This window comes from Leopardus geoffroyi, chromosome A3 (genome assembly GCF_018350155.1).
Source record: "Leopardus geoffroyi isolate Oge1 chromosome A3, O.geoffroyi_Oge1_pat1.0, whole genome shotgun sequence".
Classification (NCBI taxonomy): Eukaryota; Metazoa; Chordata; class Mammalia; order Carnivora; family Felidae; genus Leopardus; species Leopardus geoffroyi.
In genome coordinates this window covers 131,202,385-131,226,498 of record NC_059336.1, presented here as the reverse complement: position 1 = coordinate 131,226,498, position 24,114 = coordinate 131,202,385, and positions in this window count along the sequence as shown.

Here is a 24,114-nt window from a genome sequence, read left to right as displayed (position 1 = left end):
AAGAGTCTAGTGCAGGAGAACGAACACCCACCACGCTTCTGGTCACCAGGAATCCAGGCTTCTGGTCAACCCCTCACCTCTAGGTATGGAAGGGTCTTTCAAGCTATTACTTTTTTATGCGTCATAAGGTGTTGGTACTCGATGATTTCTAAATGTGCCTTCCACTTCTAACAATCCCTAACTCGCAGAAATATCAGGCACATACAAAGGGTATTAGTTTGCATGGGCTGCTGTAACAAATTGACACCCACTTGGCTGCTGACATGACAGACATTTATTCTCTCACAGTTCTGGAGGCCAGAAGTCCAAGGTCTAGGCGTTGGTGGTTAGGGTGCCTTCTGACCTGTTCCCAGCCTCTCCTCTAGTTTGCTGGCAATCCTTGGTGGTCCTTGGCTTGTGGAAACATCATGGGGACGCCTGCCTTCATCTTCGCATGGGGCTCTCCCCGTGTTCGTGTCTGTGTTGGAATTTCTCTTTTTGTATACAGACGTAGTCATATTGGATTAGGGCCCACTCCACCCCAGTATGATCTCATCCTAACTTAATTAATTACATATGCAACAACCTTATTTCCAAATAAGTTCACATCCTGAGGTACTAAGGTTGAGCCTTCACCGTACGAGCTTGGAGGAGACACCATTTAACCCACAATTTGACATGACGGTAAGACCGAGACCCTCAAAGTCTGCCCCAGAGTCAGATACAAGCAACCTACAGGCTTCCCCTCCCCAAACACCTCCCTCTACACCCTTGGGTGGTCATTCCAAGAGTGATTGTGGAACAGCTTCAAATATGGTGTTGACATGAAAGGCGCCGATTATAATAATTTTTAATGTAAAATATATATATATAAATTCTTATTTGGATCTCTTTTCTTCTAGAAATGGATGTCTATTTTCAAAATATTGCACTGGCAGCTTCAGCAGAAGCAATCTATCGCCCGCAAAGGAGGAGCTGAGCCAACATATGCGTGCAGATATCAATACAAGTCTGGAGCTACACATAAGCAGAGGGAGTGCTGACAGGGAGCTGGGCAGCCTGCCACTGAGGAGCTCTTTTATAAAAGGCAGTGTTTCGCTTCCCTTACAAAAGACTAAAGGGTTGTGCCTGATATTCATAGAAGCTGGGGCAAAAGAAATCTCTGGTCTATTCTGAGAGTAACTTGCCATTGATATGGATCCAACTAGAGAAATAACAATTCTCTAGTTTTCAGAATTGATCAATGTACTGTGTTCTCATCCTAACATAGGGAATGCAGTGTTTTTCCATCCAGTGTAGAGACCAATAAACAGAAGGCCTAAGCCACTTATTCAAGGGCACACAGCTTTTAAAGGGCAGAGTTGGGATTAGAGATCATTACTTCAGAAGAATTGCCAGGTTCATACTCTTTCTGTCGCCTGGACTGGTTCCAGCCTTGACAATGGGGTGTGAAATCTAAAATCCAAGAGGGCAGGGGGGGATTCTCCAAGATCAGTGCATTTCTAATTAAGGAAGGCAAAACAAGACACACAACACTCCTTAAAGGCATGAAGACTAAAAATCTCCCACTGTGCAAAACTATGATTATAGGATTAAGAATACCAAAGGGCTCTTGACAGTTTGCTAAGTGTTTTCACACTTAAGATCTCATTAAGCCTCGGAAGTTGATGGCATGGTTCCTTGTTTTAGGACAGGGAAACCGAGGCCCAGGTTGGTAAATGACAAATTTAACAGGTCACTGTCAGGGTGTGGTCAAGTGGAATTTCAGCTTGTATTTAAAATAAATTCAAATATTAATTAACCTAACTTACTTTTCTCCCTTACTATTTGTCTGCTTTAATCTTGGACCTTTAATGGTGCAGGCAGGCCAATGGGGAAAGTATATGATGACCTATCATTGCCTTCTCCTTGCTCATGGGCCTTCTGGTGAATTCCCTTCCCACCATGCCGCTCCTGTGCTGGCTGCAAGCTTTTGGTTTGGCCTTGGGGGGAGAGGGGTGGGCAGCAGGGATTGTTGGGGGTTAGGGGGCAGTCCTCTTCTCTGCTTTGCTCCATTTCTCTCTAATCTCTTAGCTTCGGTCAAGAGACAATCCCACCTCATCTCTGAGCAACCCACATCATCTGGCCTGGCTGCCTTCAGTGTCCCTTAACACTCAGCCTTCCTACTTGATGGGAACAGGGGTGTGGCTGGTGGCAAGGACACCAGACTCACTCATTTCGATCCATCGTCAAGCTTTGCCTGGACAATGCCTTCCTTCGGGAATCAGATCTACACTTCCAAAGGCTAATAGATACGAAGATGGAAGGAGTGTCCTAGTCCTTCAGTGGGCCCCCTCTAAGGCTGACCTTGATCTATGTCTCTATCTACGTCTCTATATGACTCACACACATCGGTGCTTCTGCTTTTTCCTTGAGCTTGTGGACACTTGGAGACCATGGAACCGTGTCCCTCATTCAGTTTTGAATGCACAGCATCTAACACTAATAGATGTTTGGGGATTTGGGGATTTTTTTTTTAAGAGAATGAATGAACGGATCTCTAACTGAAAGTGGATTTCTGTGACGACCTGCTGAATGCATGCTGCAAGAAATCTTTTGACGTGAAAAGCAGAGTAAAATACTGCACAATAATATAGCGCACAGAGCAGTATACTAACAGTCAGGAATTCTGGGTTTTTGGCTGAGGTCTGCGGGACTCTTGGGATAAATCCATCTTAGAATTTACTGGCAGGGAAACAATGCTTCTCCTCCAAAAAATTGTTTTTATTTTTTCCTTTTTCAAGATAATAAAACTTATTAAATCCATCCTATTTCTTTTGTAGTTTGGCCCCGTTCTCAAGTATGGTGTTACAATTAATGCAAAAAGTTAGTCTATTTTAGGGCATGAGAGTGAGGAGAGAATTCAGCTTCCTGTTCCCCATGAAGGGCCCTTGATCTTCTTTGCATGACAAGGAATCTGTTTATAATATTATTTATTTTTAATTTTAAGCTAAAGTTTTTTTGGAAGGCAACTTCTAATAACCTCAGCCTACGAATGCTTATTCAAGTTCTAAATGAGAAAATCATTTCAATTCAACCATTTAAATGTCAATGACACCTGAATGTGTTCTAGATGATTCTGGGAACAATTCATAGACGATCTGGTGGCCATTTCATTGACTTGAGCTCTGTCCCATCAGGATCTTAAACTCACAGTCTCAGGGCTGAGAAAGCCAACCTATACAACCCTAATGTCTCATACATTGGTTTGGATCATTCTGATGCCAGGACATGTACCACCTCCGGGGGCCTCTAATCTATAGGTGGGCATAGATTGTACCTTAGGTCGATCCATTCTTTCTACGTCTCCAGGCTATTGGTTAGCAGTTGATGTTAATGCTTACCAGCCTGCAGAATACTCTTCTATATCGACTATATGGACCCTTTGTGAGTCTATCCGGGCCTCCTACAGTTAGATTTTTTTTTTTATTTTTAAAAAAAAATTTTTTTTTTCAACGTTTATTTATTTTTTGGGGACAGAGAGAGACAGAGCATGAACGGGGGAGGGGCAGAGAGAGAGGGAGACATAGAATCAGAAACAGGCTCCAGGCTCTGAGCCATCAGCCCAGAGCCCGACGCGGGGCTCGAACTCACGGACCGCGAGATCGTGACCTGGCTGAAGTCGGACGCTTAACCGACTGCGCCACCCAGGCGCCCCTCCTACAGTTAGATTTAACATGTGCTTAACTATCAACCTTATATAAGATGATTTTGAATTCGTTCTACAGCCTAATTTCTCTGACTCAATGTATTTCAATTTGTCTCTGGCATTGGGCACGGTGATCATTGCGTATTTTTATTCTACGGTTTTCCAAGTTAGCCAATTATAGATTCAGAATTACTGAGCTAGGTTCGTAGTGGGAAAAACTTACGGTAGAACCCATCAATTATGGGAGAGGAAGCTGAGACCCAGGGAAGGAAGGTAACACGTGAGAGGTCACCCAGCAAGTCAGAGGTCGTGCTAGGGGAGAAGCGTGAGCACTGCGTTTCATGCTTTTCCAGTTACAACCCATTTCCTGCCAGGGACTTAGGGAAGCTTCCTCTATTGTGCTCCAGAAATCAATGTCTGTGTCTCCTCACATAGGTCACTTAATTCCTTCCGTTTTCATAGACACATGTATCCTCCAACCGGTGCTTACTGAGCATCAGGTTCTGAGTGGGGATGATAGTCAGATGTTATCTCGCCTAACTTGACAACATCCCTACCGATTCAGCATCTTGTCCCCACTTTACTAATGAGGGAACTGGAATTTGGGGAGGGGAAAAAAAGGCATTCCTCAAATCATGCAGTCAGGAAATGGCACATGTGTAAGTAATTCAAATCCAGGTCTGTCTTCTGCTCCAGTTGATGCCTGTTCAAGGCCAGAGATCATGGCCTCACTTCCTACATGATGTGTAGCATCTGCTGTTACGCCTTCGGTTCTTATTCTTCTAAATGCAGAAGCAGCACAATGGAATTAAGCTAGGAATGCCAATCTAGGGTGCAAGATGTCGGGATGACGGTTACCCCGAGAAGGTGATAGTGACTGGGAGGGGACGGGAGAGGCTTCTGGCCGCTAGTAATGTTTGTTTCGAGTCTTGTGACAATTCATTGCGCTGCTATTTAGGATTTGCGTAGTTTTTCTCTGTATTTATTTACACTTTCACTTCAAAAGGTAGAGTAAAAATTCAAAAGGCGTATTTGTTTGGATTTGAAACATATGGCCCCTCTATCATTCTTGCCACCTAAATGTACAATGGACATGGTCAAAGGTGTTCCTCTTCATCTTCTTGGGTTTTTAACCACTCCTTGCCCATCCCATCGCTCCCTCTTCTGCTCTGGTGGGCAGGGACCAAGTCAGGCCCTTTGCCGGTGATGGTCCCCCTCCAGTCCCTCCCTAGTGCCCCTGACCTTTACGTGCCTGCCCCTTGGGCCCCTCCTGCACCTTCTTTGGCCTCAGAGATGTTTACAGGCAGAGGCTTTTTCTGCTACATGGAACCCTAGGTCTCCTTGGGTTGACACCTTCATCCCCCAGGATCTTCTGCAGGGCACAGCAAGGGACAGGCCTAGCCCCAGAGGGTCAACCCAAGCCCAGCCTCTCCCCCCCCACCCCTGCAGCCTCTGGCTTCTCAGAGCAGGAGGTACCAGGGCGCCTCAGTTTCTGCCCAGATGCACCCTCTTGGCCAAGCCAGTCCAGCCGTGGGTGGGGAGTCTCAGGGCCAAAGGGGATTGGATTCTAATGTTCTGTTGGAACTTGGACACGTCACTGGGATTCTCTGTTCTCTTTCTATGCTGAAATTACCCATCTCGGTACCTGCTCACGAGACCTTCAGGAATGCAGGGAGCGTGAAAGGTTTAGAAACAGCAATGCCGACGGCAGCAATAAAGGGGCAGGCACAGGCGCCCCGTGCTTACTGACTGAATGAGGCCCACGCACGTCACCCCCCACGTTGCTGGTGGGGGACTGAAAGCCACTCTCCGAAAGAGAGCCACCACCCTCAAGGACTTGTCGGTTTCCGGGGAAAAAAAAGAACCCCAAAACCAGACAGCTAACCAATCAGCTGTGCAAAACGTCTGTGTTCTGGTCCTATTTTGCAGCCAAAACTCATTTCATTTCACAGCGTCTATTGGATTTATTTTTATAACCACCACTTTGGGTACGTGTTATTGACACTCCCCTTTCAACAGAGCAGACAAGAGTTCGCGCAAGACGACATCTTTTGCTGGAGCTGATAAAGGGCCGAGTCAGCATTGGAACCCCAGATTTCTGTTGTTGTTGTCGTTGCTGTTTGTTTGGTTCACAAAGCCTTTCTTTGTTACCGGCATCATAGACGTCTGTGCCTTTCCATCCGGGGCACTGCCTATGAGGGTAACGCAATGTTTCTAAGCAGAACCCTTCCCCGTTGTGCGTGCCCTTCCTTCCAAGCTGTGGCCCCTTTCTGCGTGCTGTGAGGCCGGCAAGGTGATTTGATTATTATTGAATTATTTCCCTGGCAAAGACTGTGGGCTTCACTGATACCAAAGTAATGCCTCGCTTCTCTATTTTTGTGCTTTTTTTTTTGGTGCCCTCAAATGGCTTTTGGTCTTACCGCTGAATCATAACAGGATCCCCTTGACGATATTTTCAATCCCACGTGTGAATATTAATAACACACCCAACAGACTAGAGCGGGGTGGGCGTGCACAGCTCTGTCCCACCCGTGACCACCAGCACCACGGCCACCGCCAGGCTCCCAGCAACCTTGACAAGCTGTCCGACTTCAAAGATGGGAAAACATGAAAAATGTCGGACTTAGGATGTACGAAATAAAGCATATTTTTTCCCCTAAAAAATCCGCATTTTCAGGCTAGCCTAAGAGATCCTTTCAAAGACGGGGTCTTACCTACACTCGTGTGGTGTCTAGGAAGCTGAAAGAAAACACCAGGAAGCAAATATTTATTAGGTGCCCACAATACGCCAGGTATGAGGTTCTCACTGTCACATGTGTCTTTTGGTTGGATCATCCCCATAGCCCAAGGGTGATCATCCCAAATAGCCCAACAACTTGCCTGTTCCATGAAGCATTTTTAAAAACCCTAGTGGTACATCTAACACACCGCAAGACACATAAGGGGCCCACAATCAACGTGTGCTTGTGAAGTGAATGAATATGTAGAGATCGCACAACTTGGTCACAGTCAGGCAGCGAGTTAACATTGACCCCCAAACTGCTCTTGGCTTGTCTGACTCAAAGCCTACGCATCTGTAGTGCTATGCAAAGTGCTATGTTTGCCCGTCTCCCAGTAGGTGACCACACGGTCTGGCAATGAATGGGAGCCACAAATGTTTACTAAGTGAATTAGAGAGTTGAAGGCAAAAAGTGGGGAAAGAAGGAAGGAAGGAAGGAAGGAAGGAAGGACAAAGAAGAGAGAGAAGAAGAAAGGGAAAATGGGAAAAAAAGAGAAGCATACAAGGAAGAAGCTGTCAGCGATGGCTAAACATTAAGTAACCTGATTGGAAAGACAGGGTGTTTACAAAGCCAATGCTGGCTCCCCCCCGCCCCCGCCCCAGATTTCACTAGCTTCACAGTGATCCCAGAAAGTTCTCGAAACGTCAGGTTTTGAAGACACAAAACAGCTCTGCAATGCTATTTGTTCTCAGATCCTTGACCAACAGAGGATTCGTGAATAATGCGTTTGCTCAAGGCGAGCTGAGGAAATTAATACCCAAGAAAGCATCTCACTGATCAGCTCTGTGAGAGGTTGAACCACCCAGGATTGTATATGTGGCATACATTTGAGCTGATAACTTATTAAGAATTTTGTGGTGAGACTACCAGGCATAATTTATCTCAACCCTCTGAATACACATATTCGAGCAGTAACCCCACAGAACAGATGGGAATGCTCCATTCGGGAGGAAAGACTAGTTTTGGGCATTTTATTCAAGATCCAGGAAAACAGGGTACAGGTGAGGGGGAGACTGTTTTCATAGGCAAGCATTTTCTTTCTCCTTAATCTCCTTATCATTCTTATCCTTGGTACTGAAAGCCGAAGGAGTATTAGAACAGGGGACAGGGGAACTGGGTTCTCCTCTGGAGCTTGCCCAGGCAAAGAGTCTCAGTGACCAAACTCTAGCCAGGCTCCTCTGACCCCTCTGCCCCACTCAATGTCTAGACTTCACCCTTGACCTGTAAAGACTTGAACAAACACACACATAGTCTCTAACAGCTCCATGCTGCATCCCTAGCATGATGCTACCTCCCTCCGTCCCCCCAAAGTGCCTTCCCGGGAAACTCAAGGCTGCTAAGAGAATAGACTGTGTGTTCCAGCCGAAGACTGGGTCCCCGACTCCCAGCCTCTGTGGTGGGGAAGGAGCCTAAGCATCAGTTAGGATCCCAGATGAGTTTCACATGGACCAACACTTCCCTTCCCACTTTTTGTAATTCTTGCCTTTCCTGATTCTACTGAGCCCTGCTCACCCTCTCCCTCATTCCTCATTATGCCTTCAAAACACCCAGACACCTCTAGGCAAATAGAACTTGACTTCAGTTCATGCTGGACACTCATATCTTGCCCATTTCAATAGTCATTACTGATTAGCATCTGTCCTTATGAACTTACCTAGTGTCTGGCTTTGTTTGCCTTTGACACTGCATACCTGCCACATGACCTTGGATGAAATCTTCACTCTTCTTGGTCCCCTTAAAACGGAGGATGCCCCCGTGCCTGGGCGGCTCAGTCGGTTGAGCATCCGGCTTCAGCTCAGGTCATGATATCACGGTTCGTGAGTTCGAGCCCCAAGTCAGGCTTTGTGCTGACAGCTCGGAGCCCGGTGCCTGCTTCGGATTCTGTGTCTCCCTCTCTCTCTGCCCCTCCCTTGCTCATGCTCGGTCTCTCGCTCTCTCAAAAATAAACATTGAAAAAAAAATTTTTTAAATAAGAAAAATTTTAACAATCAAGGGTGCCCTTCGTTTTGATGATTTTTGCTATTACAAAAATGCCGTCCCGAGCGACTACCTACGTGGATTTATGCATCTATTTGTGCTTTTACAAATAATAAATTTCAAAGATTCGAATGGCTAGTTTCAAGCCCAATTTAAATTGTGCTGCAGACCCGACTCAGCAATGTGCCACACCAGGGGGTTGTAGGGACGCTCAATTGTCTTTCACGCTCACCAACATCAAGTCTTACTAAGAAAAACACCACAACACATTCAACGTACTAGGAGCAGATTTTATTTTACTGATAGGTTATTACTCATTTCTTTGATCACTAGCAAGGTTAGCATTTGTATTTGCATTTGTCATCTGCAAATCTTGTCTTGGAAACTGCTTTTTGTACACTTTGCACACTCTTCAGCGGGGATAGGGTGCGGATGTTCATTTTTTCTTATAGATCCAATGTCTTTGTAACTGATAAGGATATAAAATATTGCTGTTTGCTGGAGGTTTTTTGCCATATTTTCATTTTTTTATTGTTTAAGGTGTTTTGTTTATAATATCTAAGGAAATATATTTTTAGGACAGAAGTCAAGTTCCCTGAAGCCATGGAAATATATCACTTCCCACCAGAAATACATTCTTTTGGTATTAGCGCAGAGCTTTTAAAACAACAAACATAGGATTCACACCAGAATTGTCCTTAATTTTTTTCAGCAAAGCTCTGTTCTCAGCTCATAAAAGCAAAACCTGAAATCTCCATTAGTTTCATCCTAGATAGTTCTTTAAACAAAGCAAAGTTTCCAAAGAACGTGCAAAAATCACTTTAAAAATGGTTTTTCTAGTCCTTCTTTCTATGGTAACCACTGTGAAGTCAGAACTTTTTTTCATGAAAGAATATCACTGTTCCAGGAGGGCCTAACAGGATGTAACTGCAGGAACGGAGGCTTTCCCAAAATTGGAAAAAAAAAACAAAAACACTAGGGATGAAAGCCTTTGGTGGAATCCACGAAGCAACTGTGTCTAGAACTGGGATCCCAGACCCTGAATCTTCTAGCATCACTGATTGTCTTTGTTTGCCTCGAGTCATTTTAAGCCTTTAGGAACATCGGTCTGTTTATGTGTCCCCTGTTTTCTTGGTACATGGAATAACCGTGCGCCCTCCTTCCCTGTTGCCAGCCGTCACACCTGCCCCTGGGCCCTTTGGCCTGGGCCCCATCAAACACATGTCCTTATGTCTTTACTATTCAGGTTTTTTTTTTTTAAACTTTTTAACCTTTATTTATTTTTGAGACAGAGCACAAGCAGGGGAGGGGCCCAGAGAAGGAGACATAGAATCCAAAGCAGGCTCCAGGCTCTGAGCTGTCAGCACACAGCCCGACTCGGGGCTCAAACTCATGAACCGTGAGATCATGACCTGAGCCGAAGTCGGAGGCTCAACCGACTGAGCCACCCAGGCGCCCTTTTACTATTCAGTTTTAAGGCGGAGCCACGGCCTAACCATGCCCTGCCTGGCACCCAACTGGCCCGTCTTTCCTGCTGCTGACCTGATGTCTCCTCTTCCTGTAAAAGAGAAAATAAAACTCATGCCTAACATCCCACTGAGCTGTAGCTACTGCTAACATTCTGAAGCCTTCCTCTCTACCATTTTGTCCATGCTTATGTGACCATATTCGGTACGCTACTGTTTCTCACTTTTTCATTTAAAATTATGTGGCCATCATTCCCGCAAGTGGTAATTCTGAGTGGTTCTACGATAATCAATCCAACTGCTCCTCAATAGACAGAAATGTGGGCTGCTTTTTAGTTTTCCTGACTTTGGGGACAGTGAAGCACTCGTAGCTTGATCGCCTTGCAGTTCCTTTCTCAACGCAGATTCCTAGAAGAACGGACACTGTATGAAAATATATGTGACGATGCAGACCGCTCGGCATACGTATTAGAAACCATGGAAAATAGAGCTCAACATGGGTTTTCGTTGTTGTTACTTCGAAATCTCTACGTTGAGGAGGGGAGAGCGTTTGAGGGCGCAGTGATACTCTGGCTTGTGTTCCTGAGAATGTGTATCAGTATTTTCAATTTCTAGAAAGAATAATCATTACCTGATTTCATTTCGTAAGACATTAAAGGGAAAACACACAGTTTCTAACCAATGTCCAGAGGCTCCACCGTGAGGCGTTTCCATGTAGCCCTTAACTTCTAGGCCTTTCTGCTCTTAGAAGTGACAGGAGGTCCCCCACTCTGAACACCAAGGAAGAGAAAGTTCTGTCTTCAGCTGAGGGGAGAGTGGAGCTTGCATGGTGGGCTGACAGGACAGCTGATGGAGGTCTGACTGATAAGACTAGAGAGCAAAGTCCCTGTGTGCAGGGAGAAGAGATTGCCCGAGGTGCTATCTGCTTCTGGACAGGCACCCGGGGCGGGGGGTGGGGGGGCACGTCTTGGGGGAAAGATAATCTGGGAGTGGAGGTAAAAGCTGTCTTTGCCGTTGACTGGTAAGAACTCAGTAGCCTCAGATCTTCTTGGGTTTCCAAACAGGACTCTTCACCACACACTGCCCACGACCTTCATCTAAAAAGTACAAGGGATTGGTACATTTTCTTGTATAAAATATGCACCTACTGACAAACCGGTCCCAGCCCGCTATTTCCATTGTACCTCCTGCTCCCCCTTCCCCTGCTTTCTGTCTCCCACCAAAGCGCCCTACTGTGCTCCGTTCCGTGGATTTACCAGGCACGCGAGTTCGCGTCTCTGTGCATTTGCTTGATGCCCAGAAGGCCTCTCTTCCCCCCCTGGATGTCTGGAATCCCACCTGCACTTCCAAGCTCCCGAACCACTTTCCTTCTTACTGTTTACACGGAGCCAATTGTCCTCCTCACGGCCTTCTGACACCACAGCAACTGCTTCACCGCCTCAGAGTTCGTGGTCTTGTCTTCCTCGCTGGGCTGTGGGCTCCTTGAGGGCAGGTTCTCTCTGTGTCCTGACATGATCCATAATTCCAGGGCCGAGACGAAGACCCTGAAAACATGGAAAACAAAAACATAAATATTTATTGAGGGAAGGAAGGAGACTGAGTGAAAGGAAGATGTTAGGAACTCAACGTCTGTCATCCCCAAATCCTCGTGCCAAAGCCCTAAGAGCCATTTTGAAGGCATTTGGAGGTGAGTCCTTTGGAAGGTAATTCGGTTCAGATGAGTCATGAGGGTAGGACACCCCACGATGGGCTCGGGGTCCTTCTAAGAAGAGGAACAGTGACCAGGGCTTGTTTATGTCCCCTCCCCCCGCCCCGTGAGGCTAGAGTCGAGGCAGATGTCTGCAAGCAGGAAGAGGGCTCGCACCGGGAACCAGATCTGCCAGCACCTTGATCTTGGACTTCCTCTCCTCCAGAACTGTGAGAAAGAAATGTCTGTTGTTTCAGCCACCCACTCTACGGTATCTTGTTAGAGCAGCCGGAGTAGACTAACACAGAAGGGAAGAAGTAACGCAGAGAGAGAGGGAAAAAAAAATAAATCTAATAAAATGTTTACTGTGTTAAATTTAAGCTGCTACATTGAAAGTATAAGCGTGTTTGAATTTGGTGCCTAAGACCTGGAGTTATACAAATGTGTGAAAAATCTCTTAACTGAAGATCAATTTAACTCTCTGGCACATGGCCAAGAATCTGAAGGAAGTAGAAAAGGCCTATGAATAGCACACATAAATATATGAGATCTGTGCACAAGAGCCCAGGCATTAAGAGAGGTTTCCCTCCTCTCACGACCTCACTCAGCAGCAGCTCTTTCTGAGTTATTTATGTCTTTGTGTGCTTACTGCCCTGAGAAGTTGAGATGCTGTGTGTTTCCAAGAGTGTATATATCTATGTATGTATATATATGTATATGTATATGTGTGTGTGTATATATATATATATATATATAAGCATTAAAATGTTATTTGAATCGTTTACATAAATGGTGGGGGATACCATTTCATTTAGGATAGGCACTCCAGTTCACACAAGCACCAGTAGATGAAGGGAGATTAAAAGAAACACACCATTCGAGAGGGTGCCAATCTCTGTGTCCAAAGCCACCTGCAAATAGTTTTGCTCTAGAACCCTGGGACATTCATGACTCTTTCACTCTCGGAGGAGCGCCAAGCGGCCACTCCTCTTCATGAATGTGCGATGGCAAATATCAAATGTGGAGGTGACGGAAGGGAAACATCATTCAACAAAGTCACCTCGGGCAGATATCTAGTTGGATGTCCACGCAGACTCCTGCTGAAGCCCCAGCTCAGGTGGAGGACTTCGCTCCCCCGTGGGATCCTGTCTTCCCCTTCGAGGGTGCCCTTCTCTCACTTGTCCGCTTTGCAAAAATGAACACCAAGAAACACTCTTGTCAATGAGATGACATTATTAGGAAATGAGTGCGGCGTTCTAAGAGTTGGATGTTTGGCCCGTACACGTTTGTCCCTAATTTTAATTTATTCATTTATATTTTGGGTTCTGAAGGAACACAAGGCAACGGAGTCAAAGACTCCTCATCTTTTCTCACTTGTCACCCACTTTTTAGAGGCATCTGTTGGTATCTCCACTTGGGTGTCTTTGCAGAGGTGCTTGATTCTAGTACAAGGATATGCTTGTACATATGTGTGTATACATGTGTGTGGGGGGGGCGCTTGGGGGGCTCATTTGGTTAAGTGTCTGGCTTCGGCTCAGGTCATGATCTCATGGCTCGTGAGCCCATGTAGGGCTCTATGCTGACAGCTCAGAGCCTGGAACCTGCTTTGTATTCTGTGTCTCTTTCTCCTCTCTCTCTCTCTGCCCCCCCCCCCCCGCCCCCGGCCACTAGCACTCTCTCTCTCTCTCAAAACTAAGTAAACTTAAAAAAATTTTTTTAAATGTGTGTTTGCTTGTTGGTGTGTAGAATATAATATATGTCATATTTGCATGATATATATGACATATTTACCTGTATGCTGTATTTGTCATACATGCATGCACGTGGCCGGGATTTGGGGCTACTTTTCTATACACATGGTAGCCATCACATACATTTTCCTGCAGTCAACCTTTTCATTTGATAGCATAGCTCTGAGAAACGTCCGTATCGATATACAATGAAATTATTCATTCTTTGCTGCGGATGCTGAGCATTTCAATGTGTCGAATATTGCTTCTACGGGCCCACATCCACGTTCGTTTTGGCTATTTCTAATCTCTCATCATTATAAGCAATGCTGCAGGGAATAATTCTAATTTTTTTTTTTCAACGTTTATTTATTTTTGGGACAGAGAGAGACAGAGCATGAACGGGGGAGGGGCAGAGAGAGAGGGAGACACAGAATCGGAAGCAGGCTCCAGGCTCTGGGCCATCAGCCCAGAGCCCGACGCGGGGCTCGAACTCACGGACCGCGAGATCGTGACCTGGCTGAAGTCGGACGCTTAACCAACTGCGCCACCCAGGCGCCCCAGGGAATAATTCTAAATATACTTCATTCTGTACCTACGCTGGTTGAGCTTAGCTGTAAAATAAATTTCGAGAGCAGAAATTGCTGAATCACAGGCTAGGTGCGTCCATAGGGTTGTTCTCTGAGATTCTTTTCATTTTACTTACTTGGTGACTAGCTAATGCCTGAGTGTACAGCATTCCAACAGAACGAAAGAAGAAAGAGTGAAAAGGAATCTTTTGTGCATGCTTTTCTCCAAGCAACCAATTCTTCATCCCTTAAGAAAGTTCACAATTCGCACGCGGGATGTATTTGTTTCCAGTGGTATTCGGAGCATGTATCAATGTGTGTCTACATGCAGAGATATACATGTGGATACGTGTGCGTTGCGTGTACATGTGTATATTCCGCTGCATGTGTGTTTTCAATGTTTTACTGCATGAGTTCAGCGAGCTCATGGCGGGATACTGGTCGTAGACTGGCGTCAGGCGTCCGTTCCCCCATTTACCTTGGGGACCTGCTTCCTTATTGTCTCATCCTTTGTCTCCATTACATTTGAGGATGGCAAGGCTGGTGATCACATAAAATATAAACCGTCTTGTGTTTGGCAGAATGATGATTTGATAACATGTATTAACATTGAAAACGCGCTCGCTTTCGGTATGGCAATGCCACTATTTAGGAAAGTTACCTCACGTCAACACTTGCACATGTGTCCCAGGATCCCCTGTAGAAGAACAGGCGTTGCAACATCGTTCTCAAAAGTAAACAGCAAACAAACAGAACCTGAAATAAAATAAGGCGTTGATCAATATGGGACTGCTTAAATGAGTTATGGCACATCCCGGAAAACTATGGAATCTTTACAGAAAAAAAAAAAGAACCCTTGGGGTGCCTGACTGGCTCAGTCGGTAGAGGATGCGACTCTTGATTTCAGGGTTGTAGGTTCGAGCCCCACGTTGGGTGTAGAGACTACTTTAAAAAATTGTAAAAACAGGAAATCTTGGGGTGCCTGGGTGGCCCAGTCAGATAAGCAACCGACTCTTGATTTCGGCTCAGGTTATGATCTCAGGGTCATGAGATCGAGTCCGGAGTCGGGCTTTGTGTTGAGTGTGGAGCCTGCTTGAGATTCTCTCTCTTCTTCTGCCCCTCCCCAGATAATGCATGTGTGCATGCCATGTGCCCGTGCACTCTCTCTCTCTCTCTCTCTCAAAACAAAAAGAAAAACAAAAACAAAAACCTCTTAGTGTGATCATACCAACAGATCTCCAAAAATGGCAAGATGTAGAACAGTGTGTATAACAGGAATGTAGATCATTTTCAATGGTAGTAATCTTTGAAGAGAGGGAAAGCGTGGGTATGGAGGGGCTTTTACTCTTCCTTTCGAACTTTCTGTGTCATAAATATATACTCTTACCTATGCACATATATATAACCTTAAAGGAGAACTAAGGAGCCATTTTTGGTTTCGGTTTTGCTTTGACTTCCCCGTAATTAAGACATGCATTTAAAGTGAAAACAAACGAATCATAAATATGGGAGAAGAACAGAGTGACCGGATCTTAAAGATACAGTACACTTTTTTCACCCACGGGTGGCTTCCCGTGTCTTTCCTTGGGTTGGTTATATCAGAGAACCGCATTGGGAGTGACATCAAAATACGGACTTCGAGACTCACTTCTGGAGATTCTGATCCGGTACGGCTGAGGTGGAGCTCGATGTGCACAAAAGAAACGAATGATGACAGGACAAAATTTCGATGCCCAGCTTCATGTGGGAACCACTGGCCACGTCAAATATGGTGGCTCCATTCACTGCCCCCCCCCCCCAGGTAAGTTTCAGAGCTGAAGTTACAACTCCAAGTTACCAGGTGTATCCTATGTATTCACCTTGTTTGCATTGTCTCAGTGCCTTTGAGGGATTGTGCAGAATAGTAGAAAACATGTGGGCTTTGAAGGCAGAATGAAGTAGATTTGAACTGTGACCCTAAAAGGCACTCGCTGAATCATGCTCGGAAATTACGTAACCCCTCTGAGCTCTTAGACTTACCTAACAAGGCTAGTATGAGAATTGGAGCCCCTACGTAGACAACACTAGACAAAGGGATACAGGAGTACTCGGTCGGTGGCAGCTGTTGTTATTTATAGAGTCGGACACAACGCCGCTTGGTCACCTTTCTGTGATTTTAAATGCTAGCCTGTGACAGGTGTAGGCAGTAAAATTAGCTGTGTCTCAAATATACTTAAGTAGACGTGGAAAAACGGTAACTGAGGGGCAGAGCCGGGGTTCTCGGGCACTTCCGCCCTTTCGGAACGGCTTTCGGAAAGCTACCTGTCGTTTAGGGAACCTTTAAATACATTCATCCCAAACACCGCATGATTTCATCTGGAGTGCCAGAAGCGAACACAGCCTCCAGGGGTGGGGAATTGGTCATCAGTCACGGCAACTCGAAATTAGAGACGCAGAAGTCGTTTTAGCTCCCCTCCAGCCTAGGTCTTGGGTTCCGGGAAGCACTCAGGCACCTTTTGGAGACCCTGATTTAAATACTCCAAGGTCTCTGTCACGATACAGATTCCAGAGTGTGAGAGCTGGAAGACATGCCAGGGAGTAACCTAGTTATTACTTCCTTCCTGAATTTCTGCACCCACGAACATACCTCCAGCTGCCGACGATGTAGCGCCCGCCGTGCCCCAGGTATTGTGCGAATCACTTCATGAGGGTAATCTGGGATCCTTCAGCCACCGTCAAGGAGGGATCCCTGCCTCAGTTTACATTTGAAGACGTGCAATCCGGTGAGGCTAAGGAACTTGCCTGAGGTGGCCTCATGCACAAAGGGGGAGCTGTGTTGGATGCCAGGCATGTCGGGGTGCAAAACTCATAAACTCTCGCTAGACCCCATTAAGTGTTCCATAGGCTGAAGGTGGTGCCCACCGAACGGCACCGTGTTGTGGCCAGCGCCCTTGCCGCTTGCAAAGGATAAGGGGCAACTCGGGAGACCCTCTCCTTCTGGCTTTCCAGGGGGAGGGCTGTGTGGCTGGGGCCGGTGCCTCAGTGGAGCCTCCCTGCTCTTAGGGTTTCAAGGAACTAGGACTCGCCCCATCCCTTACGCAGTGGAAGCCGAAAGACGGTTGGGAGTCGGCGGGGAAGAACTGGCACTCCTCCTGGCCCCTTCGTGTTCTGATCTCATTCCTCTCAAGTCGAGCCAAGGATTATTTTACGGTCTCCTATTGTGGCTCCTTCCACAGCTCCCTGTATCGGATGAGAAATTCACCCTTTTCTTTCTTCCAAACGCTTCCCCTGCGAAAAGCACGCCCATCGGATAGTTTGGAACGTGTGAGAAAGTCGACAGACTATTCTCTGCTCCCTGCCCCCATCTCTGGGACGATTTAGCTTCCCAGCCCTTGGCCGCAGCTCCTGGCTCCTGGCCTCCATCTAGAGCTCCACCTGTCCTGATTCCTCTCCACTCTGTGCCAGCACCATGAAGCCCCCTAAACGCGAGGATTCGGGGAGACCCCACTTTGCCTGGCAGGGAGCACTGTGCCCAGAGTAGGGCAGAGAAGGCAGAGGCTGGCGGGAGGGGCGACGACCTGCTCTCGGGTGTCTTTGGACGCTGAGCCAATGCATCGATGCTTCATCTGGAAAAGGAGAGAGCTGCTGGAGGGCACTCACAGAGCAGAGAGTCCAAATTCACTCTGGTGGCTGCTAGGCACCTTGTAAGCATGCTGGGGGGACGCTGTGACCACATCACCTGCTCCTTCCTCTCCCTGCAGGCCGGCTTGCAGCCCTTCTTGGGCAGCGAGAGGGCCCTCCAGGGACTGCGTAGACCATCCACAAAATGCAAAACTGGTTCAGGCTCACGTTCCAGGCGGGAGGGAGGTGACTACTGTGAGCTCTTCCAAGCAGGGGACCATCAACTCTCAGGAAGGGGGCCCGTGTTGTCTTTGGAAATCTGGGGGCCGGTTTGCATGTCTCTGTCTTCTGTGGGACCTTGCTCCCTCCCCGCAGCAGCCCCCACTGTCTCCCGCCCCACCACCCTGGCTTCTGTTTCGGCCCTGGGCCCTCAGGGAGAGGAGAGCAGTCTGTCTCACCTAGGCCTCTGCCGGCCAAACAGCAGGCTCCTGTCTGCAGGTTTAATGAGGAAAGCCCAAGTCAGGAAGGCTGGGGCCGAGGTTTTATGGAGGCTCTGGGCCAAATGGCTTAGCCAGGAATTCAACCAGCGCTGCCCTCTACCCCCTGGGAGCCGCAAAACGCGAACGGTGCTGGTAAAACGGAGAGCAATTTCCCAAGCAGGAGACGGGAGCTTTTAACGAGCTCGAGTGAGCCTGCCCTGGTCCTCCGTGGTCCTCTGGGCTGCCTAATTAGATTGCCAGTTGCAAAGAGCCCTTTGACGGCCCAGAGACAGGGAGAGGGTATAAGCTCTGAGGAGCAGAAGCCAGGACAGTAATGACCAAGCCATCGGATGGGGTCTGGCGCATTTAGGAAGGTTTCTCTTCCTTTCTCTTCTCCCTTCCTCCAGGTCATGCCTCAAATCCCGCTAATGCACGGTTTTGGATATTTCGGAGAAGGAAGCAATGGTCAAGCGAAGCACGCAAATTTCCTTGGAGGGAGCTGGGTTACGCTCTGGATTCTGCATCCATTTATTCATTTGTGCATGTTTTTTACACTGACCCAGTTAGAGCCTGTGCAAGTGTTCGGGAGACAGAGATGACTTCATTTAACATTTTCAGAAAGAGAAGAAATTCAAACACGCAAAGAACTGCCGAATAATTGGGAAAGTGACCACAACAAGCAAGCCACGGGTAAGGTGAAATCAATCACGAGGGCCTTGGGGGAGCTAAATTGGAAGAAGGGGCATTTGATTGGGTTTTATGAAATAGATCACTTTTTTTTTTAGGCTTCTTTATTTACTTTGAGAGAGAGAGAGAGAGTGCGAGTTGGGGAGGAGCAGAGAGAGAGGGAGAGAGAGAATAGCAAGCAGGCAACACACTCAGTGCAGAGCCCGCCTCGGGGCTCGAACACACGAACTGCGAGATCACGACCTGAGCCGAAATCAAGAGTCGGGCGCTCAACTGACTGAGCCCCCCCCCAACCGGCGCCCCAGATCACTTAAAACACAAACATAAATAGCAAGGTAAGTGATAATGAGTTAACTTAAAAAGACAGAGTGGATATTTCAGAACGTTGGAATGATATGGGCATAGGTTCTATGTTTGCAAAAAGATGAGATGGAGATAAGAACACTGACCTGAAAGTCACCCAAAGGTTATGCAAGAGCCTGTGCCCATGTCCTCACTGCCATCAAGGGGGCACAGAGGAAGGGCCTCTCGACTTTCACTCCTGGCTCCTAAGCTGGAGCTACTTGGTACGATTTTTAAGAGGGGATCTACAATAGACTAAATGTTTATGTCCTAAAACTCATATTTTGAAGAACTTACCCTCAGTGTGGCCCTATTTGGAGACGGGGGCCTCTAAGGAAGTGACTTGGGTTGAATGAGGTCATCGGGCAGTGGCGGGTGGGGGGGGGGCCCTGACCTGATGGGATTAGTGTCCTTAGGAGAAGAGACGCCAGACGCTCGTCCCTTGTGCATGCACCGAGGACAGTCTCCTGGAGGACACTTGCTGTGTGCGAGTCAGAAAGAGGTTCCTCACCAGAAGCCGGATCAGCTGGAATCTTTACCTTGGATTTCCAGCCTCAAGGACTGCAAGAAAATATATTTTCTGGCTGTTGTTGTTTGGTCGTTTTACGTTTCTGTTGCTTAAGTCCCCCAGGCAGTGGTATTTTATTAAGACAGCCCAAGCAAACAAGTGCCCAGTCCTGGGAGCCCAGGGTCGTGCCCGGAGGCTTGCTTTCAGGGGCATCCCTCAGGGGAAAATCATCTCCCCCTGTCGAAGATCTGCCAAACTCCGACCACTGTATTCTCTTTTCCCAGAATACCCTGCCTTTAAGAGGACTGTGCACCCCCCTCCTTGGCCAGGAGTTGACCGCTTGAAAGAGAATTCCTTTCCTTCACCATGTCAGGCTGGGTCAGGTGACACAATCTGGCCAGTGGATGAGGAGAGAAAGCAAGCCATGCTTTGTGCCCAGCTAGACACTTTCAGTGACTTGCATGGTTCCAGCATCGCTCTTCCCCAGCCACCCGTGAGAATAACATTTTGCACAGAGCGGCTGCTTCTTTAGCCTAGAATCTAGACTAGAGGCGATACGGCCGCTGTAGCTGACCCCATGGACGCAGCTAATATGAAATGGGAGAGAAGCCTGCACCCTGGCTGCTGCTGAGGCCCTTTGCTATTAGAGTTTATGAAAGAGGACACGGACCGTTGGGTTCACGTCATACAATCAGCGCTGAACTAGATGTCGCTGCAGTGACACACATCGTGCAGCTTCGCATTACTTTCTTTGTCCCAACGTCTGCTCTGTCGGGCTTCCCCTGCACCTCGTTCTCGTCCCCATTATTACCAGGATGGCTACTTCTTAACTTTTAATGCTCAGCTCAGGCATCATTTCCTAGGCATCCCCTCCCAGGGCTCCGTAGGCTGGGCTAGCGCTGATGTCCCTCATCCCATGTCCGTGGCTCCCTCACTGCAGTCACCAAGGGGAACGGGGAGAATCTGCCTCTGCATCTGTCTCCCCAGCTAGACTTCGGAGAACAGGAATCTTATTGAATTTATTGCCCTCCACAACATTTGGCTACGGGCTGGCACATAAAATTGGCTTAAAAAATGAGCCATTCCCGTGCTGTAGACATGTCAGTCCCTAGAATCTCTGCCCTGAAAGATCCAGTCTGTTTAGTTGAGCTCAAGGACCCGGTTCTACAGGGCTAGAGAAGGGTTGGTAGTCAACGTTTTCACAGTCAGATTAGGGAGACTATCCATAGTGATAAAGGAGGAAAATGCAATCTCGGTGTTGCAGCTGTGTGTCAAAGTCATCAACAAGTTTTGATCACGGAGATGAGCATGGTCTCACACACCCAGACACTGCCACATGGACACTCAGCGGGGCTCACCTGACCGTGCTTTCCCGGTGCTCGCGGCATGGCAGAGAGGAATAATGGAGGAATACTTCCGGCAGTGCACAAACTTCTCCGTCTCCTCAGGAGCGCCCGGTGCACACACACCCATGCACGCATGCATACGCACACATGCAAACTACACACACATACAAATATATGCACCCACGCATACGCACACACACACACACACACACGAGCACACACATATGCACCACACGTGCGCACAGATCGGCACACCTGTCAACAAATCAAGAGATGGACATTGACCAGAAGAAGATGAAATCATCTGAAATTACCATTTAAAACCAGCTGAGACGGAAAAAGTATTGTGCCCAGCACACAATATATTCTCCGCAAATACTGCTTTTGTTTTGAATCTGATTTAATTTGGTGTAATGAAGGGCGCCTGGGTGGCTCAGTTGGTTGGGCTCAGGTCATGATCTTGTAGTCTGTGAGTTTGAGCCCCTCATCGGGCTCCGTGCTAACAGCTTGGAGCCTGGAGCCTGCTTCAAATTCTGTGTCTCCCTCTCTCTCTGCCTCTTCCGCATTTGCACTCTGTCTCTCAAAAATGAATACATGTTAAAAAGAATTAAAAAAAAATAATTCGGTGTAATAATAAGACGGGCAAAATGAGGCCGTTTAAAAATAAATGGCAACTAGATTAAAATTTGTATTTAAAAAAACACTTGTGTGTCTTCTCTGTATTTGTTGCTGTGCTAGGTAGTGAGAAAACCAAAGTAAGAAGACATAGTTACTGTCTTTAGGTACCTCTGAGTCTGGCGAGAGAGACAATCCCCAAAATAAATAATGCAAACATTTGTTAGAATTGCTGTCATTGATGTTTCTGAAGGAAACAATGGAGGTACAAAGAGGGAATCATCAGTTTTAACTTGATAGATCAGGGCAGTTTGGGAAGTGATAATAAGTGATACAAGCTTGAAGGATGAATTAGTGCTCAATGGAGAGGTAGCTACACACACACACACACATACACACAATTGATTTGTGACATAATATGCATGGACTGTATTTTTAATGAATAAAAGTATCTCTAAATAATTGAATAGCTCTGGAGATGTGGAAAAATGACGCCAGAGAAAATATCTGTTATGTAACCCTTGATCTAATGTAATTGATTCATTAAACAAACAATACTCATTGACATTTTCTAATTTCACACTCCTTATCCAATGAAACATTCTCCTAGACATGGGTATCCGTGGATGAGAACGGCTTCTCTGTAACCCCACAGAATAATAATTTTCCATTTGCCTGCTAGCTTAATGATTTCACTTAGGATACATTGCAGTTTAATGGAAAGAAAATGGATGTGGTATCTGAAATATTTGGGTCCCTATCCTTTCCTGATTGTGTTTCACTGGGCAAATACCTGAGACCCGGTTTCCCATCTGAGGTGGGAAGCAAACTAATATTAAAATCATATGAAAAATGGTAACAAAATAAGGTGCCAGTCACACAACATGCTGTGAAGGAGATGGTTTGAGTAACCTTGACCTCCCATATTACTTAAGCTTGTTGGGAATCAAATGACTTTTACTGTTTCTAGAAAGCAAATCCACGAATTATCTGAAAGTTATAAAGATTTACTGACCTTTAAGAACTTTCAGAACAGTTTGTGTAGGGGTTCCCCGGGTGGCTCAGCTGGTTGAATGTCCGATCCTTGGTTTCAGCTCAGGTCATGATCCCAGGGTCATGGGATTGAGTCCCCCTGTCGGGTTCTGCACTGTGCATGGAGCCTGCTTAGGATACTCTTTCTATCTCTCTCTGTCTCTCATGTGTTCTCTCTTTCGGTCTCTCAAATAAAACAAACAAAAACAGTTTGTCTGGGCCCCGACGACAAATAAATAATAAAGTTTGGAGTATTGTATCCCATTTGGGGTCTTAAAGCTTGGGATAAGGGGCAACGATATTGACTTTAAAATCCATTTGGTTGGGGGCGCCTGGGTGGCTCAGTCGGTTAAGCGTCCGACTTCGGCTCAGGTCATGATCTCACGGCTCGTGAGTTCGAGCCCCGCGTCGGGCTCTGTGCTGACAGCTCAGAGCCTGGAGCCTGCTTCACATGCTGTGTCTCCCTCTCTCTCTCTGCCCCTTCCCTGCTCATGCTGTGTCTCTCTCTGTCTCAAAAATAAATAAACATTAAAAAAAAATTAAAATCCATTTGGTTGAATCTTGAATCTGGAATTGAATAGCTGTGCATTCTTGGAAAAGTCATTTTGCCTTTCCAGGGCTGCTAGGTCATACACTGCAACAAATATGTCATAATAGATGATCAATACATTTATGAGAACAAATTAGTGACTAGGTATGTAAACCAGTTACTACATCAGTGTAATCACTATCATTATATCAATTTTCTCCATCTTTCCATAAAATGAGCCCAAAATGAAAAACTCCTACCTTCATACAAGCAGCACTGAACTTGGACGAGAGGGCTTCTTGTCCAGGGCTCCACACTTTACAGTCTGTTCTCACAATCTTCCCCGAGGGGTGAGAAATTGTTCTCCTACCTTCTACCCATTCTCTACATACCTAAGATCTTGCAATTCTCTTGCCCAAGTTGTCCAGACTAAGTTGTCCTTTCCAAGACTGGCACAGGCATCCTTCCTTGGTCCATGTAGCTACCGGCTGATTGTGCCATTGGTGGTCATACCCTTGGACATGAGGAAAGACCCAGACTTGACTGCTGGAAGAGAGTGCACGCAGATCATTTGGTTAGAAGGTTCGTGGGTGGAGAGAAAGGGAGGGTGGGCTGGGGGACTGATGGTTCTCCATAGCCTTCTGGGTCATTCTGAGATTTTGTCAAGTAAGGACTTTGAGGTTATTCTATTGAACAAATGTTTGGCTTGGTTTATAACTTTTAAACATATGAGTATAGGGTATGTGGGCCTTCATTCATAGATATTTTCAAAGCCTAACCAATATTAGAGGAGGTTACTCTTTCCAGTGAAATTTAAATGTCAACCATGTGCCTTTGGATCAGGAAGCTCTTAGCATTTATACTTTTTTCCCCCCCGTGATGGGGGTTAGAGGAGCAGAGAGTTAAAGGGAAAGCCAATTGAGGTTCAAGAAAATTCTCAGAATACTGAAGCAGACAGGTGGGAACATTCCCCAGATATTTTTAAACTGCTTAAATTTCCCCAAGAATTGCTAAATGCTAATAAGGGCAGTGTCACGATGTCATTTTATCTTGACCCTGGTGACTTCTTTACTACATATAGAAAAAGAATGGATTTAAGA